Genomic DNA, 15,884 nt, shown 5'->3' with positions numbered 1-15,884 from the left:
CTTCTCAACCGCTTCTTACACCTTCATGGCTCCAGCTGCTGCTGCTCAGGCTCCTTCTGGTTCCAGTTTCTGCCAGAAGTCCTTGGCCGCTGAGCCCCAAGGGCACCCCGTCTTTGTCCTCTTCTTTAGGTCACCCTATCCAGGAAACACAGTATGAGATGGAGATTTACATTCAGGACATTGGGGAGTGCTCTTGACTGTAACAGCTGTGAAGTGAAGAAAACAAGTCTGGGAGAAGTGCAATTGGGGCGGACCTGCCGCAGAGACCCCGCCGGCTTCCGGCGAGCCCCTGGACCCGGAGGAGCCTGTAGGGCTGTTCAGAACTGAGACGAGGGGCCCTGGCACTCGTACTGCATGTCAGCTAGTCATAGGTGACCTTGGGAAAAGGGCATGCCTTTGGGCAAGGCAGCTCCCTTCAGCCCGAGGCTGTTCCTAGGGAAGCACTCCGCTGTGAGCCGTCAGCACCTGGCGGAAGGTGCCTTCGTCCCGGGAAGGGGGGTCCAGGCAGGATGCTGTACCACCTGCCCCGCATCCCCCGGGGCATGGGTGGCAGTGCCTTCCTGTGCTCCTCATTCTTGGGCTGCACAGTTCTTTCATCACCTGTTTAACCCACACCCTGCTTTCATTTCCTTCCATCTCAACTACTCACAGTGGTTTCTCTTTTTCTGATTGGACCCTAACTGATACAATATTTCTTTAAAAAGAGAAACTACATTCAAGTTATGTGTAATTAAAAATTAATAACAAAAACATTGCAAGAAAACTAATGATAAAGATATGTAGGAGGAGAACAAAGGGGCAATGTAAGTAAATACTTATATGCATTGTAATAATTTTAAAGAGATTTTTTTGTCTTTATATTTTTAATATTACATAAAGAAAATATGAGGTTCCCATATATCCCCAACCCCCCTCACCCCACTCCTCCCCCCATAACAACAACCTCCTCCATCATCATGAGACATTCATTGCACTTGGTGAATACATCTCTGAGCACCGCTGTACCTCATGGTCAATGGTCCACACCATAGCCCACAGTCTCCCACAGGCCAACCAGTGGGCCATGGGAGGACATACGATGTCTGGGAACTGTCCCCACAGCACCACCCAGGACAACTCCAAGTCCCGAAAGCGCCCCCACATCACATCTCTTCCTCCCACTCCCTACTCCCAGCAGCCACCATGGCCACTTTCTCCACACCAATGCCACATTTTCTTCGATTACTAATCACAATAGTTCATGAATAGAATATTAGTAAGTCCACTCTAATCCATACTCTATTCCTCCATCCTATAGACCCTGGAATGGTTGTGTCCACTCCACATCTATATCAAGAGGGGGCTTAGATTCCACATGGATGCTGGGTGTAATCCTCCTGCTTTCAGTTGTAGGCACTCTTGGCTCCCTGGTGTGGTGGTTGACCTTCTTCACCTCCATGTTAGCTGAGTGGGGTAAGTCTAATAAGCCAGAGTGTAGGAGTTGCAAGTCTGTTGAGGCTCAGGGCCTGGCTATCACATGGTCAGTCCAGAGAGTCAGGTCCCCTGGGTATACCTAAACCCCGGCATCAACTACAGATCCGGTAAAGTGGTGAGCTTAATGAAGGTTACCAGAATTTCCTTCTGTAGGAGAAATTGGGGTGATTTCTTCTGCTTGCAGTTTATTAATTAGAGGAGTGCTCAGAAAATACTATTTCCATTTCTTCTGCTTACCTAGTTTTATCTTTTCTAATACTGTGTTTGTAATGTTTTTTAATTAGTTTTTTAAATTTATTTTTTCAATTTGCTGATTCAAATTTCTTACTCAAACCATAACACTTTAATTTCTAATTTTAATTAAAAATAGACACAATATATGAAACTTTAGACATTTGAAGTAAAAATAACATTTATATTACAGTAGTTGTTTATTCTTGTTCTATTATAACTTTCCCAAATGACTTATTATTGAAATTTTTGTAAATAAACTATATGAATATATATTTATTTATGTTTTGAGTTAATCCTTTTAAGAGAACAAAACTAATTTCCAAATGAAATAGAGAGAGATGTTTTAACATGAAATTATTGAGAAAATGGCTGGTGATTATTTTCTAACAGTTGAGTAGTGATCGGATATGAAAAGGGTCCCAGATCTAATTTTTTTTTTTTGCTTTATATTAGCAGCTTTAAAAATGAGGATTCATATCTATTTCATATGACTTAGGATCAAATCAGCATGGAGCCAGCTAAATATTTTTTTTTAAGATTTATTTTTAATTTATTTATCACCCCCCTTGCCACTTGCTTGCTGTCTGCTCTCTGTGTACATTTGCTGTGCATTCTTCTGTGTCTGCTTGTCTCCCTTTATTGCATCATCTTGCTACTGCGCCAGCTCTCCATGGGCACGAGCCGTCAGCTCTCCGCAGCGCAGGCCGTCAGCTCTCCATGGGTGCGGGCCAGCCTGCCTTCACAAGGAGGCCCTGGGACGCGAACCCGGGGCCTCCCGTATGGTAGGCAGGAGCCCAATCAGTTGAGCCACATCTGTTTCCCCAGCTAAATATTTTTGATGTAATAATATTGATATTTTGATATAAGAATATAGGGAGAAATGCACACCAAATTATGCTTAACAGAACTAGATAAACTCTAGTTTTACACAGTTTATGGCTATTCTTTACAAATGGAATATAAACTTAAAATGGTTGTTAGTAAGTAATTAAGGTTTAAATTAATGACTCTTAACATGGCTGCATTTTACAATTCCCACGGGAGCTCCGGAAGAATTCTGATGCCCAGGCTCTGTCCCCAGAGTCCTGCTTCACTTGGCTGGGGGCTGGTCCTGGAGTCTATTTTATTATGCTTCCCAGATGATTTCAGCAACAGGCAGGACTGATAACTACTGGTCTAGATGCATAAATGCATTATTACAGTTCCGAAAATGTAATTGAGTACTTACATTTTCAATCTATAAAATGACACAATATTTGAAGAATTGAAATTACCAGCGTTAGCACCTATATAGTTGATATCAAGCAAAAAATTTTAATTCCGGAAACAAGTGGTGTTATTGTTGGGATCTAGTCGTGCTGTGATCATCTCTGAGATGATTGGGAACCACATCTTATTTTGCCTTGCATTCAGCATGACTCGTAGTAAGAAGTTCAGCAAATACATTGAATTAAATGTCCAAGAGTTAAGCCAGAGTGGTAAGATAAATATCCATACAATGGAATATTATTCAGCAATAAAAAGGAATGAAATATGGATGCATGAGGCAACATGGATGAAACTTAAGAACCTGAGGATGGGGGAAGGAAACCAGTTACAAGGTCATATATTACATGATTCCATTTATACAATATGTCTACAATAGGCAAATCTATAGAGACGGAAATTAGAGAAATGGTTGCCTACAGCTGGGGAGTGGGGGCAAAGGGGAATCAGGAGTGACCACAAATGGATACAGGGTTTACTTTTAGAGGTCAGAAAATGTTCTAAACTTAGTTGTAATGGTTGCATGACTATGAATATACTAAACTCCACTGAATTTTACACTTTACGTGAGTGAATTATAGGGTATGTGAGTATGTGAATTATATCCCAATAAAGATGTTGAAAAGAGTTAAGCCATATTACTTGCTAGAAATGAAATCCAGTCTCCTTTAAATAACCTATTTAACATTAAAAGGTCAACTAGAGATGTTAAAGAAGATGTCATCACTCTGCCAAAATGTGTTGAGTTGTGACAGTTGGATTTTAATGTTTAAGAACATGTAATGTGTTTAATATTAATATTAAAATATATTACTTTTGCTAATGGTAATTTCCGTGATATGTAAGATGTGTAAATTCTAGTCTGAGACAAATGCCTAAATATCAATATTTAGAACAAAAGAAACAGAAGTCATAATGAGAAGGAGAAGTAATTTTATCAGAATTCAATATTTACTGTTTATTAACTCGAAGCAATAAATAGTATTTCTCATACAGCAAACAAATTTTGATGAGATGCGAGACAAGGAGACAGTTTCATGTAAAACCTGAAAAAAAAATGTTGATTAACTTCTAAAGATAGGAGATATTTGGGCATAGGGCTGATGTGGCAGGAGTGGGCAGTTAGTAAATTTGCAGCAAGGGGTTAAAGTTCCTGGAGGACTTTGGAATTCAGTAAGTCCTTTCTGATGTAAATTGTTACCCCACTCTAAATTGAAAGTTCCAGATGCCTCTGTGACCAAGCTCTTAGCCTTGATGTTGTGTATTCCTTGCAAGCAGACACGGGACCTCCTAAAGAGAAGTTCCCAGGCCTGCTGTCTTCTGAGTTATCCTTGGGAATAATGCAGATTATTTGTCTGAGACCCTGTTTATACTGAATTGATGCAATTAGATATTATCGGGACAAATGTCGTGATCATTCCCTTCCTCCCCTCTCCTTCCTTCCTTATGCCCAAGTACAGGTGAATTTCTGAGAGATTCTGACAGTTGTTGCTCGATGTGCATCTGGGCTGGGACTGAAGTCTGGAAGTGAGGCTGTTGAGAGAGTGGTTTAGTTCATTCTTTTGGGGTAGTGAGAGGAGGGAAGAAAATAGGTCTGGCTGGTAGAGAACGTCGGTCTCCTGGTACAGCACAGCATGCTGTGTCTAATGATCATTTCCTTCGTTTTCCAGTTTCCATGTTTATTCATTGTTCAAAAGAAGAGCAAAGTAAAATGTTACATTGTCATATTTAAAAAATAATGCTTTTATGTAAGTAATATGTGCTTGTAAAACATCCAAACAAGTCAGAGGAATATAAATTCCTTCCCAGCCCATGCCATATGCCATTCCAGTGCACCTCAAAAATAACCGTTTAAAAATATTTATGTATCTATAAGCACACACATAACTTGATGCAAAAGAGACTATATCATCTGTACTTATCTGCTCTTTATTCTTTGCATTTAATATGTAAGTCCTGGATATTTTTCCATATCTGAACACTTAAATCTGCTCCAGCCAGTGGCTACATACTTTTCCGTAGTGTGAAGTACCATGATTTTTTAACCAGTCTCCTAAAAATGGACTTTAGTTGGTTTTACATTTGTTTCTGTTTTGCAGTTATAAATAGTGCCTCAGTGAGATCCTAAATATGAATGGTATATCCTTAAATATGAGATTGTTGTGTTAAGTCCGTATTTAAGGATGGGCTTGCCTAGGTCACCTACCTGAGATGAATGAGGAGTGGCATCCAGGCATTAATAATATTTCTCTTGGACAGAGCACTTCAACATTTTCAGACACTTCATTTGCTTCTTATAACCACTGATCAATATGTGGACTGGTTTTATTAGCCTTTTTCGAGGTGAGGGACAGAGGCATAGAGCTGCTCTTGGCTTGACCGTGGCTGGACCTTAGACCTGGGTCTCCTCATTCTGTACCAATTCATCTTTGAAGTTCAAGAAATCTTTACCTTCAAGCGTCTTTGAAAGTAAAGTAGCTAAATGCCCCATGGCAGGAAATGTGCTTCTGGTTCGTTGGGGTGCTTTGGTATGCCTTCCTTCTTCACTGATTCCAAGTTAACTTGATCGTGTGCTTCTTGTTTAGGAATTCTTCAAGTTTACTAACTTTCTAGTATGTTTCCCTTTGAGATATTAGAGTCTTCTATTAATGAATGTAGATTTCTTATTGCAAAAGGACAGTATAACACTTCATTTCTCCTTGTGCCAATCACAAAACACTATTTGGTAAGACCAGGTTGATCAATTCCTTTGGGCTGCTTCTTTCAGAATGTACTTGAAAAGCCTTTAGTTATCATCATATGTGTTTGGGTGTCCTGGAAAGAGCCGACATATCTACTCACGGTACTGCTTATCATTATTAGTTATTTAGTGAGAGTGAAAAAGAGCGTTGGCCATTCATTCATTCACGCATTCATTCATTGGAAAATGATAGCTGAGTCCTACAGTGAGCCAAGCACTGTTCTGAGCTACTTCTGAGAGTCCTGAACCCTGAAGTTCAGTGAAGGGGACCCCCAAAGGCCCAGGACACTGGGGAATCAAGAGAGAAACCCACAGAATGTGAGTCCTTCTACTAGCTCAGCAGGTGGTTAATTGCTTTAGAATTGGCAGAGACCAAAGACAGGGAGAAAAGTGAGCTCTCTTCTCCCCTCCCTCCCCCATATTATGTGCCCCTAAAATCCCAACCGCTTACCGCAGATTGCGTAAGTCTTTAGTTCTGCGCACAGTATTTTGAGGTAGCAGGGCCTTTTTCATCAGCTTTCTTCATCAGATTTCTTAATATCACAGAGCTGCCTGTGTTACCTGTGATTTTGGGGATTTAGGAGAGATGTAGAAACAGAAAGAGTAAGGAGTTGGAGAGAGAAAAGGAAAGAGAGCGGAGGGGGGAGGACATTTTAAGATAACATGAGACAAACGTTCTCAGAGTACGTAGTGTCATCTTTGCAACATTTCTTAAAGAATTCTGATCATTACCACCATGTGTGGGCAGCCCTAGAATATATAATATTCCTGAGGTTCTAATGAGCAAATAAAATATTTTTGTGATAGACTATATGCCTAATTGAAATGAGGAACGTGTTAGTGTGGTATCAGCTGCAGGAAGACACCTTGATTTCTGTGTTGTATGGATATTTAGAATTAATCATCTTTAGTGCCACTAGCAAGTATGAATTATAGAAGTGTACGGTTCAAATAATTCATAATTCTTAACATCTTCCTCTTTGTCAAGCTCAAATAACTCCAGTGTTTTCACTGTTGGAAATTGGGGTACCTGTGTCTGGTCTGGCCATGGACTTTGTCATGTCTAGCTAGCACCTTGTATATAGTAAGTGTTAAATCAATATTTCTTGAATTGAAAAAATATAATATTTTTAAGACTGCAGTTGTATTAGGGACTACCTTTAGATATTTTTTAATATCTAAAATTTCCATGGAGGGAAACGGACTCGGCCCAGTGGTTAGGGCGTCCGTCTACCACATGGGAGGTCCGCGGTTCAAACCCCGGGCCTCCTTGACCCGTGTGGAGCTGGCCCATGTGCAGTGCTGATGCGCGCAAGGAGTGCCGCGCCACGCAGGGGTGTCCCCCGCGTAGGGGAGCCCCACGCGCAAGGAGTGCGCCCGTAAGGAAAGCCGCCCAGCGCGAAAGAAAGTGCAGCCTGCCCAGGAATGGCGCCACCCACACTTCCCGTGCCGCTGACGGCAACAGAAGCGGACAAAGAAACAAGACGCAGCAAATAGACACAGAGAACAGACAACCGGGGAGGGGGGGGGGATTTAAATAAATAAATAAATCTTAAAAAAAAATAAAATAAAATTTCCATGGAAATAAGAATTAGAATCCTGATTCTAAGAGTTACGACTTTGGGCAAGTTATTTAAGTTTTAAATGCCCCACTTTTTCCATCTCTGAGAGGTCCTTATCTGAAAAATGAGCACAATAATGTTTATGGCACACAGATCTTATTATTTCATTTTTATATTACTATATGTTCAGTTATTAAAATTTTGTGTTTTATATAAATAACAGTGACATACCAAGTGTGTGGAGAGGGGTAAATAACACACAGACATTTGCTTTACAAACTCTTTGGTACCAGACAGTTGTTCAGAATTACTACTATTAGATTCTCATTGTTATTTAATTCTATAACCATAAAGAATACTTAAAGACCAAGATATTAATGGATTTTAGTTCTCTTTGTTCAAATTGTGAGAAGTATATAGGCTAAATTTTGAAAATGAAGGAGAAAAAAAATGATATATTCATTTAGCAAGTATTTTAAAGTATGTTTTTCAGTTTCTTCGCTACGCCAGGTGGAGAATCACTGCCGTGTTGGAAATACCTCCCTGGCTTAAATGCGACTGAGCAATTGGCCTGGGGCGGGAAGAGCTGCTGGGACACCCATTAGGAGGCACCATGGGGATTTGGGAAAGAGCTAGAGGCAACCTGGACTGAGGGTGGGGGGCAGCAGTGGGGATGGAAAGGATTGGCATAGTTGAGGGCTTGGGATCGATCAGCTGTGGGGGCATTGGTGTGGGAAACAGTGGAGTCAAAAGATGCCCGGGGGTGCTGGGGTGGCTCAGTGGTTAAGCACTGGCTTTCCACTAACCAGGTCCCGGGTTCAATCCCCGGCCCCAGTACCTAAAAATTAAAAAAGGGTGTCCAGATGTCTAGCCAGTGCAAGTCAGTGGGTGGTGGTGCCCCCCACTGAGACAGTCGACAGAAGAGGGGGTGCCGGCTGGCGTGGGGGAGGGGGACGAGCTAGAGGTAGATGTGCTGCGCTGTGCATGTCTGGTGGAAACCTGCCTTGAGAAGGTCAAAGTAGGGCGTCGGATAATTGAGTCCAGAGCTGAAAAGAGCGATTTGGGGGGCCGGGAAGGGGGCTTGGAGCCCTGTGCGTCATCCCCATGAAGTTGGCACCTGAAGGCAAGGAGTGGATGGGGAACCTGTGGCATGGGAAGAGATGAGGGCGGCTCGCGAGCTTCTGCACAGAGCTGTGAGTGAGGACGGCCGGAGGCGTGGCATGGGAAGAGAAGGTGCGAAGCCAACCCAGGGGTGGCCAGGGAGGCCGGAGGGCAACCTTAGGACCCCCTTCAAAGGCCAGGCGTCCTCAGCAGCGTGGGAAGGCTGGGAGGGAGAAGGGGCAGCCACCAGCCAAGGACAGGGCTCAGGGAAGCCTTAGGGGTCAGGGAGAGCCTTTCGTGTGTTCACTGTGTCCTGAGAAAAAGCCACTGAGAAGGAGCCAGTGCCCAGAAAGGACAAAGTGGTCTCAGGCTGGAGGGGATGGAGCTGGAACTTGGGGGGAGGGGGCTTCCGAGGCTGCAGGTGTGTGTGTGGGGGGGGCAGGGAAGTTGAGGGAGAACCTGCCCTTGGCCTCTGTTTGCTCTGTGATGAGGGTCTCCTGTTTCCTCTTTCCTGCTGACCCAGAGGCTCCCCTTCCCGGGGGGGGGGGGTGGCCCAGGTTCTCCAGATACTATGGAGTTTTCATTGCCCATTTCCCTCTTCCCTGCCCCCTTTACCCACTGAGGCCTCTCCCCGAGCTGGAAGCTGCTCTACCAAAGAAAGCCACCTTCATCTGCAAAACAGGGACCCCCTCCTCTCCAGGCAAATTAGCAAGTCCCTTACAGTAGTTTCTGTCTTTTGCTGTCTACACTGAAGACCGATTGGTGGGCCCATCAGCTTGCCTGGGTGCCAGCAGGTGTAGCCTGGGGCACGCCCTCCCTTTCCCTTTACTTCCATCAGCTCTACCAGTTTTCCTTCTAGCCCAGGGCTAGTTCTGTACCAGGCAGGTAAATGTACTCAGGTAACCCAAGGTGACTCTTCCTGCTTTGCCAAGATCCTCTTTCCACCAGCAGGTGCCTATCTCATCAGTTCTGGGAGAAGAGAAGGAGAGGGGGTGGCTTCGGGAAGGGCAGGAGGGACTCCTGGTCGGCTGACACTGCACCTCCAGGCTTCCTGGGTCCCGGAGCCGGACCTAACCGAGGGAACCGGAGAGGAGAGCAGAGGACGCGGCCCCCTCGCTGCTCGGACTTGAGGCTCCACGCTGTGAGCCGGTGGGTCCCGGGGGGTGGGATGGAAGCCTTCGTGGTCAGGAAAAACTCTTGCGTGTCCTGTCGGATATGACACACCGTGTCTGTGGCTGTGAAAATGGCTGGCAGTTGAAGTGTAGGAAATTTAGCTGTGCCTTGAGTGGAAGAAAAGTAATTTATTGGCTCGAACACGAAGAGCCCTGGGAGTGAGCCCCCCTCTCGCGGGGACACCTGTGATCGACGGTGGCTTCGGGCTGCCGCCTGCCAGGGAGCTTGGCTTTGCCACTGGGCTCATTTGGTTAAGTTCCTGCCTTTGTGAGGCTCTGCTCCATCTTTATATTCTACCCCAGAGAAGATGGTAAATCAGAGTAATTGCTTCATCCCAAGGCTCTTTTATAATGTAAAGGAAAAGGGTCCTGTTAAGAAACTCCAATTAACTTGGGCTGTTTATGCTCTGTGGAGAGCCTCTTTGGAAGCCACATGTTTTATTTCTCGTGGAACAATCCCACCACAGCCTGACACTTGCTCTGTTGGCACCAGGACTTCAGGTCGCTCAGGAAAAGCATTTAACCCTTGGAAATGCAGAGCTGTCATTTATCTCTCATCTCTCTGAAACCTCACTGGAGTATATTTACGGAAGAGATCTGAAACAGTTATCATTTCCACTGCATTAGAAACGGAGTTGGAACTCAGGAAGTGCTCCATAAAGAACTGGTACGAGCCCAATACCAGGCCGCGGCGGCGGCTGGTGACCTCTCCTAGTTCTGTTATAAAACGCTAGTTCTGTTATAAAATGACCATCTGTAATTCCCAAGGGAGCCAGTATTCAGAATTCCACACTTAAAGAATGGATAAACTGGGAGGCTTAATTTACTTTACAGCTCTTGAAATCTGCTTAGAAAGATGAGAGTATTAGTTAATTGCAAGTGCTGACTCATTTTGACTGTGTATCCTGGTTTCATTTTATAGGCGGCTTAGCAAATCTTAGAGGAAACGGAAATTTTCATGATCTGGAAATTAATACTCTCGTGCCCGCCACTTCCTAATAAAGAATGAGGGAGCATTTGTCAAAGCTTGTCAGTGAGCACATTCCCAGGAAAGGCTGTGGAGCATCTGAAAACATGGTCTCTGGTGACAGCGTCCTCATTTCAGATCCCAGCTTTGTTGCTTACGGGTTGTGTGACTTGGGAAAGTTAGTTATTCTCAGAGCCTCTTTCTTCACTGGTAAAATGGGGGATCATGTCCCTTCAGGTCCTGAAGATGATTAAATGAAATAATGGGTGTGAAGTCCATCAGCTGGCATGCAGCAATAAACTGGCATCGTTATTAGTGAAATTTAACGTGGGCCAGATGGGTCCGGGAAGATGACATTACACCATCCCAAAAGGCTAGTTTTCATTTTGGGGTGGTTTGGGACTAAATTTGTCTGTAGGTGTTTGTTACTGCGGGACTCCCTTCTGCGCCCTGGCTTTCCAACAGTTCAGGTGCAGAAGCGGTGACCGTGGCACACACTGTCCTCAATCCCATTCCCGTTCTGGGCAGACAGGCTGGAAAACCTGAGGCTGAGGTCCGTCAGTGCTCTCAGAAGGTATTTTCAAGGTTGAATGAAAATCGAGGTGACCTTTGTGGCAAGAGACCAAGAGGTAAAGAGGGGACTGACGTTCCCCAGGTGGCCGTGGTAGAAGCAGGCCGTGGGGCTCCCAGGGACAAGCTGAAGGTGTGACAGTGGTGGTGTTGCTGCTGGGGGACGTAGAGGGCCAGGTGTGGGGACAGCCACCACTGGACTCAAGAAGGAGAGCCCCGTGGAAGAGAACGGGGCCAGAGGAACGTCCTGCCGGATGTTGAGATTTATTGTGTTCCTTCTCCATCTCTCTAACCACCGTCACTACCACCAGCACTGCTGCTGCCACGGCACAGCTGGCGAAGGAAACTGGTTGGGAGGATTTTTGCCTCTTTACCAAATCGGAACTCCAGCCCAGCCTTCTCTCCTCTGAGTTGCTCACTCCCTGACCACCCCTCTGCCTCTTGGTCCACCAGCTCTGTCTGTGGATCAAGGAGGGGATTTGCAAGTGCGCTTCAGTAGCCTTCCTGATCTCTAATTTAAGAAATGGTTACTGATTGTTCATTATTTGCTTTATAAATAACAAGGGGGTGTTTAATTAGTTTGACTCATAAAACTTAAAACGATTGTTATAATTTTGGAGCATTTGTTTACATTTCTCTAATTACACCCAGTTGCAGATGTTGCTGCTCTGGAGAGCAGGGAAGCATCTGCAGAATGGTCTCCTTTACTCCTCGTCCTTTTTTCCCCCGGTTTGCCCCACCGACCTCCAGTCCAAGCCCAGTGGGCATGCTAGCATGTTGTCTGGTACTATTCAGTATCTGAAAAGATCGTCTCTTCTGTGGCCAAGCTGTCCAGGCTGGCCTGGTGCAAACTGCAGAGCAGGGAAGAGGGCGCCTCTGAGCTCTTCCCCTCCACTCTCCCTGCGCTCATTCACACCTCCAAACCAAACCTGCCTTCTGGAAGGGACCAGATGAACTTAGACTGAGGTGGGCCAAAGAAATGAAGCTTTAAAGGTGGAATTCCAGTTCGGTAAAAAAGTACGGCGATGCTGGGACAGCATCTGACTTTGAAGACTGTTAAAGGCTCTTACTAGTAACTTATGTGTTTTCCAGCCCTTCCTCCTCTTTTCCTTCTCCTCTACCTGCCCTTTCCTTATGACTCAGCTCATAATAGGACTGTATAACACAGTGAACCCTACCATAAACGATAGGCTTTAGCTAATAGTAAAACAATGTTCGTTCCTGAATTGTAACAAATGACCACACTAATGCAAGGTGTTAATAATAGGGTAGTATATATATGGGAAAAATATACACCTAATGTAAGCACCTAATGTTCATAGTACCTAATGTTCATAGTACAATTTTAATATTCTTTCATCATTTGTAACAAAGTTACCATACTAATGTGAAGTGTCAACAGTAGGGGGATATATGGGAGCACTGTATCTTTTACATGATTTTTCTGTAAACCTACAACTTCTCTAATTAAAAAAAAAAATTTCCTCCAGGAAGCCAGCTCTGATTTTCTGTGCTCCCTCCTATCAGTTCCCTGGTCACATTTTGTCAGCATTTTCTTACCATTGGGCCCTTTTCTCCTCTCTCTTAGATGGTTACTTTCCCAGCCACAGGGTGCGTTGCAGCACCTCACCAGTGGCATTCAGGAAATGCTTTTGGACTATAGTGAGCTGTATTTCAGCTCTTTGAAAGCGGCAATATTTTTTAAACATGGAGAACAGAATATTTCCTCCAAAACATGGATGAGCATTTATTCATTAGCTCCTGCTTGAATTCACTTGTTTCCTAGACTCCAACCCAGGAGACTCACCAGTAGTTAGGTGTTTTAGTTTCCATGTTGCTAAAGCAAATACCATGCAATGGGTTGGCCTAAAAAACAGGAAGGTATTGAGTCACAGTTCTGCGGCTAGAGAAGTCATCAAGGTGATGATTTCCTCCCAAGACCGTGGCTTTCTGGGGCTGACTGCCGGCGACCCTTGAGCCTTGGCTCTTCTGTCACATGACTCCTGGCTTCTTAGTCCTGTTGACTTCCAGCTTCAGGCTGCTCCCGTGGTGCTTGTGCTCTCTCTCTCACATGCTCTCTCTCTCTCTCTCTCTCTCTCTCTCTCTCTCTCTCTCTCTCTCTCTCTCTCTCTCTCTCTCTCTCTCTCTCTCTCTCTCTCTCTCTCTCTCTCTCTCTCTCGCTCGCTCTTGCTCTCTCCCTCTCGCTCTCACTCTTCTCTCGCTCTCTCTCGCTCTCTGGCTCTCTCTCGCTCTTTCTCACTCTCTCGCTCTCTCGCTCTGGCTTTCTCTTGCTCTTGCTCTTGCTCTCTCTCTCTTGCTTGCTTTCAGTAATAGAATTAAGACCCATCCTGATTCAGCTGGGCCACACCTTAACTGTACTAACCTCATCAAAAGGCCCTGTTTACAAGACTTCATACCCACAGGAATGGATTAAGTTTAAAAACATGTTTTTTGGAGTACATAGCTCCAAGCCACCACATTAGGACGATTTTTTAGAAAATAAAAGGCTTTAATGGGTCTAGTAAGGGAGTGCAATTGGCTGCAGGTACCCTTGGCTGAATGTCTCTCGGTGGGCAGAGAGGTTGGTTTGGACCGAGTGTGCGAGCTAAAAGGGCTGCGCGTGGCAGCACAGGAGGATGTGTGTGGTGGCCCCTAGGTGGTCGGGTCTGCTGGTCAAGGCTGGGCTCAGCTGTGGGGAGGGGGGCCACAGCTCTGCTGGCTCCAGTGCCTTTGCTGCCAGGAGGGCAGCTGGAGGAAGAATTGGAGGGGGCTGACGAATGGGTAGGGTTTGGTGAAAGTGGCGATAACCATCGGCCCTAGCTGACTTGCTGTACAATCTGTTATTTCTTTATTCACTTATCTGTCCCCATTTCTACAATTCTGTATTATATCAATATGCGCGCTTGCGCGTGCTATAGAAAAAGACTGATTTTTGTTAATTGTTGTCTTTTGCTGTTTTAGGGATAAAAAAACAAGATTGCTGGGCTTTTATTCCAGAACTCTCCTTATAGTTCTCTCTGAATGGGATATAGCTTCCCTTTTTAGGAAGTGTGGGCCCTTCTCTGGCTCCCGTTCTTTGGATAGAGATGAGTAAAGTATCTCAACTCTAGCATTCCTTCTATATGATGTCTGCTTTAGGATATCTTCATGATGATTAATTCTTTTCCTAATTTCCCTGATCTTAAAAGAAGTTAACTTAGTAATTAATTAATAATTTGCCACCATTCTTTCTTTCCAAGGGACATGGTAAAGATAAATAAGGGTCATATATGTGAAGTGTTTTGAGCTTGATGGTGGGGAAGTGCCATCAGGCTATAGGTGTTACTGTTATTTAGTTCCATGCTGTTGCCATATGATCAAGAATAATTTAATTTCGAAAATGAAATTTCATGTTTAGACATCTATTGCTAATTAACTACCATAATTTGCTTGGGCCTGAGCCCTGCAACATACCTCAAATTGTAGATTAAATACAAATAGAAGAGAAGCGATCAGAAATGTTTTTACTACATTTTTCACTTCCCGTTTTTGTTAAATCTAAAAATAATAAGCCTTTTAAAGGGAGTTGATTAAAAAGGTTCATTTTCTGGGAATGTTATGCATCTGCAATAAATAATAGTGTAGCAGTTGGCTGACTCCACTTTCATGCAAAATAAATAAATACATTTGGTGACATACATCTGAGGAATGTGCTTCTTGTGATTTTCATGGAAAGAAGCAGCAACTTTACAGATGATAGAGATTTTACCATCTGCTGGTAACAAAGAAATGTAGCTGGTAATGTGTGTTTCTTACTGAGTTTAATGCCTGAAGTGGCATGCTAGGGATTGGAACTCTCTGCACTTGAGCCCATCGTCCCCGGGGAGGCTGACCTGCCTTTCAGGCCGCCAGGGGAAAGGTCCTTTGCTTCTAAAGCGAATGGCAAGGGTCTCACCAGGCCCGGATGGCTTATAGGAAGGAGGGTCATCCAGTTTTAATGGTGAAAGATCAAGTGAAAAGCACTCTCTGGGCTTGTGAGTGGCTGCACGAATTTAACTTGTAATTAGTGGAATGGTGAAGTTGCTGTCTTTATGAGTTAAAATGTCCAGTGTTAGCCCAAGAGGTCAAGGTTCAGAGAGAGTTTAGGGAGAGCTGGGGGATGGGAAAGCCAGCCTTTCTCTTAGAATGGGGTCCGCTTTCAGCAGGCGCCACGTTGGCGGTTGACTGGCGCCCGGCGGGGGTGTGGCTGTAGTTAGGGGAAAGCGTGGGTGGGCCGACCTTAAGGATGGGCTGACTACTCGGGAGAGGCTGCAGTTGTCCAGAAGAAAGGCATCCAAGGCCGATTGCCTCTCGTTTGTTGGGTTTCCTTTGCTGTTTCCAGAGAGGGGGACATGACGGTCATTTTAGACCGTTCAGGTTTCATCTCATAGTACAGAGGTACTGCATGAACCAGACGGCCAACCGTTTTTAGTTCTAGATTGTATGGATCGTAAGTGGCCCTGAGAGTGAGTGTTCCTTATTAGGACTAGAAACCATAGGGCGGTCATTCAGCCAGAAATCAGAGAATTGCCTCTTGACGTGGTCTGCCTCTTGGAGTGCTCTCAGGCCTCTTCAAGCCTTCCCTCCCCTCCAGCGCCTCCGGTTATAGGGTGTCCCTCCTCCCTGGTCTTGGAAATGCAGCGAGCCTGGCCTCTCCTCCCTGATCTGGGCCGTTACCAGCTGCTGCTGTCTGAAACGTCTAAGCCACATTGCGAAGGCGGTAGAGTTGAGGCACCTATTCTCACCACCATCGTCTGGAATTGTCCTCTCTCAAGGGTTTG

At 44.8% G+C, this 15,884-nt stretch overlaps 1 protein-coding gene across 5 annotated transcripts in view; it reads left to right on the top strand.

Annotated features, from left to right (window-relative positions):
- AFF3 (ALF transcription elongation factor 3) overlaps window positions 1–15,884 on the top strand; it is a 563,374-nt gene that overhangs the window by 126,490 nt on the left and 421,000 nt on the right. The window lies entirely within an intron of this gene.

Source organism: Dasypus novemcinctus, chromosome 17, assembly GCF_030445035.2.
Source record: "Dasypus novemcinctus isolate mDasNov1 chromosome 17, mDasNov1.1.hap2, whole genome shotgun sequence".
NCBI lineage: Eukaryota > Metazoa > Chordata > Mammalia > Cingulata > Dasypodidae > Dasypus > Dasypus novemcinctus.
The sequence above is the reverse complement of the archived record's forward strand: the minus strand, read 5'-3'. Positions and strand labels throughout refer to the sequence as shown.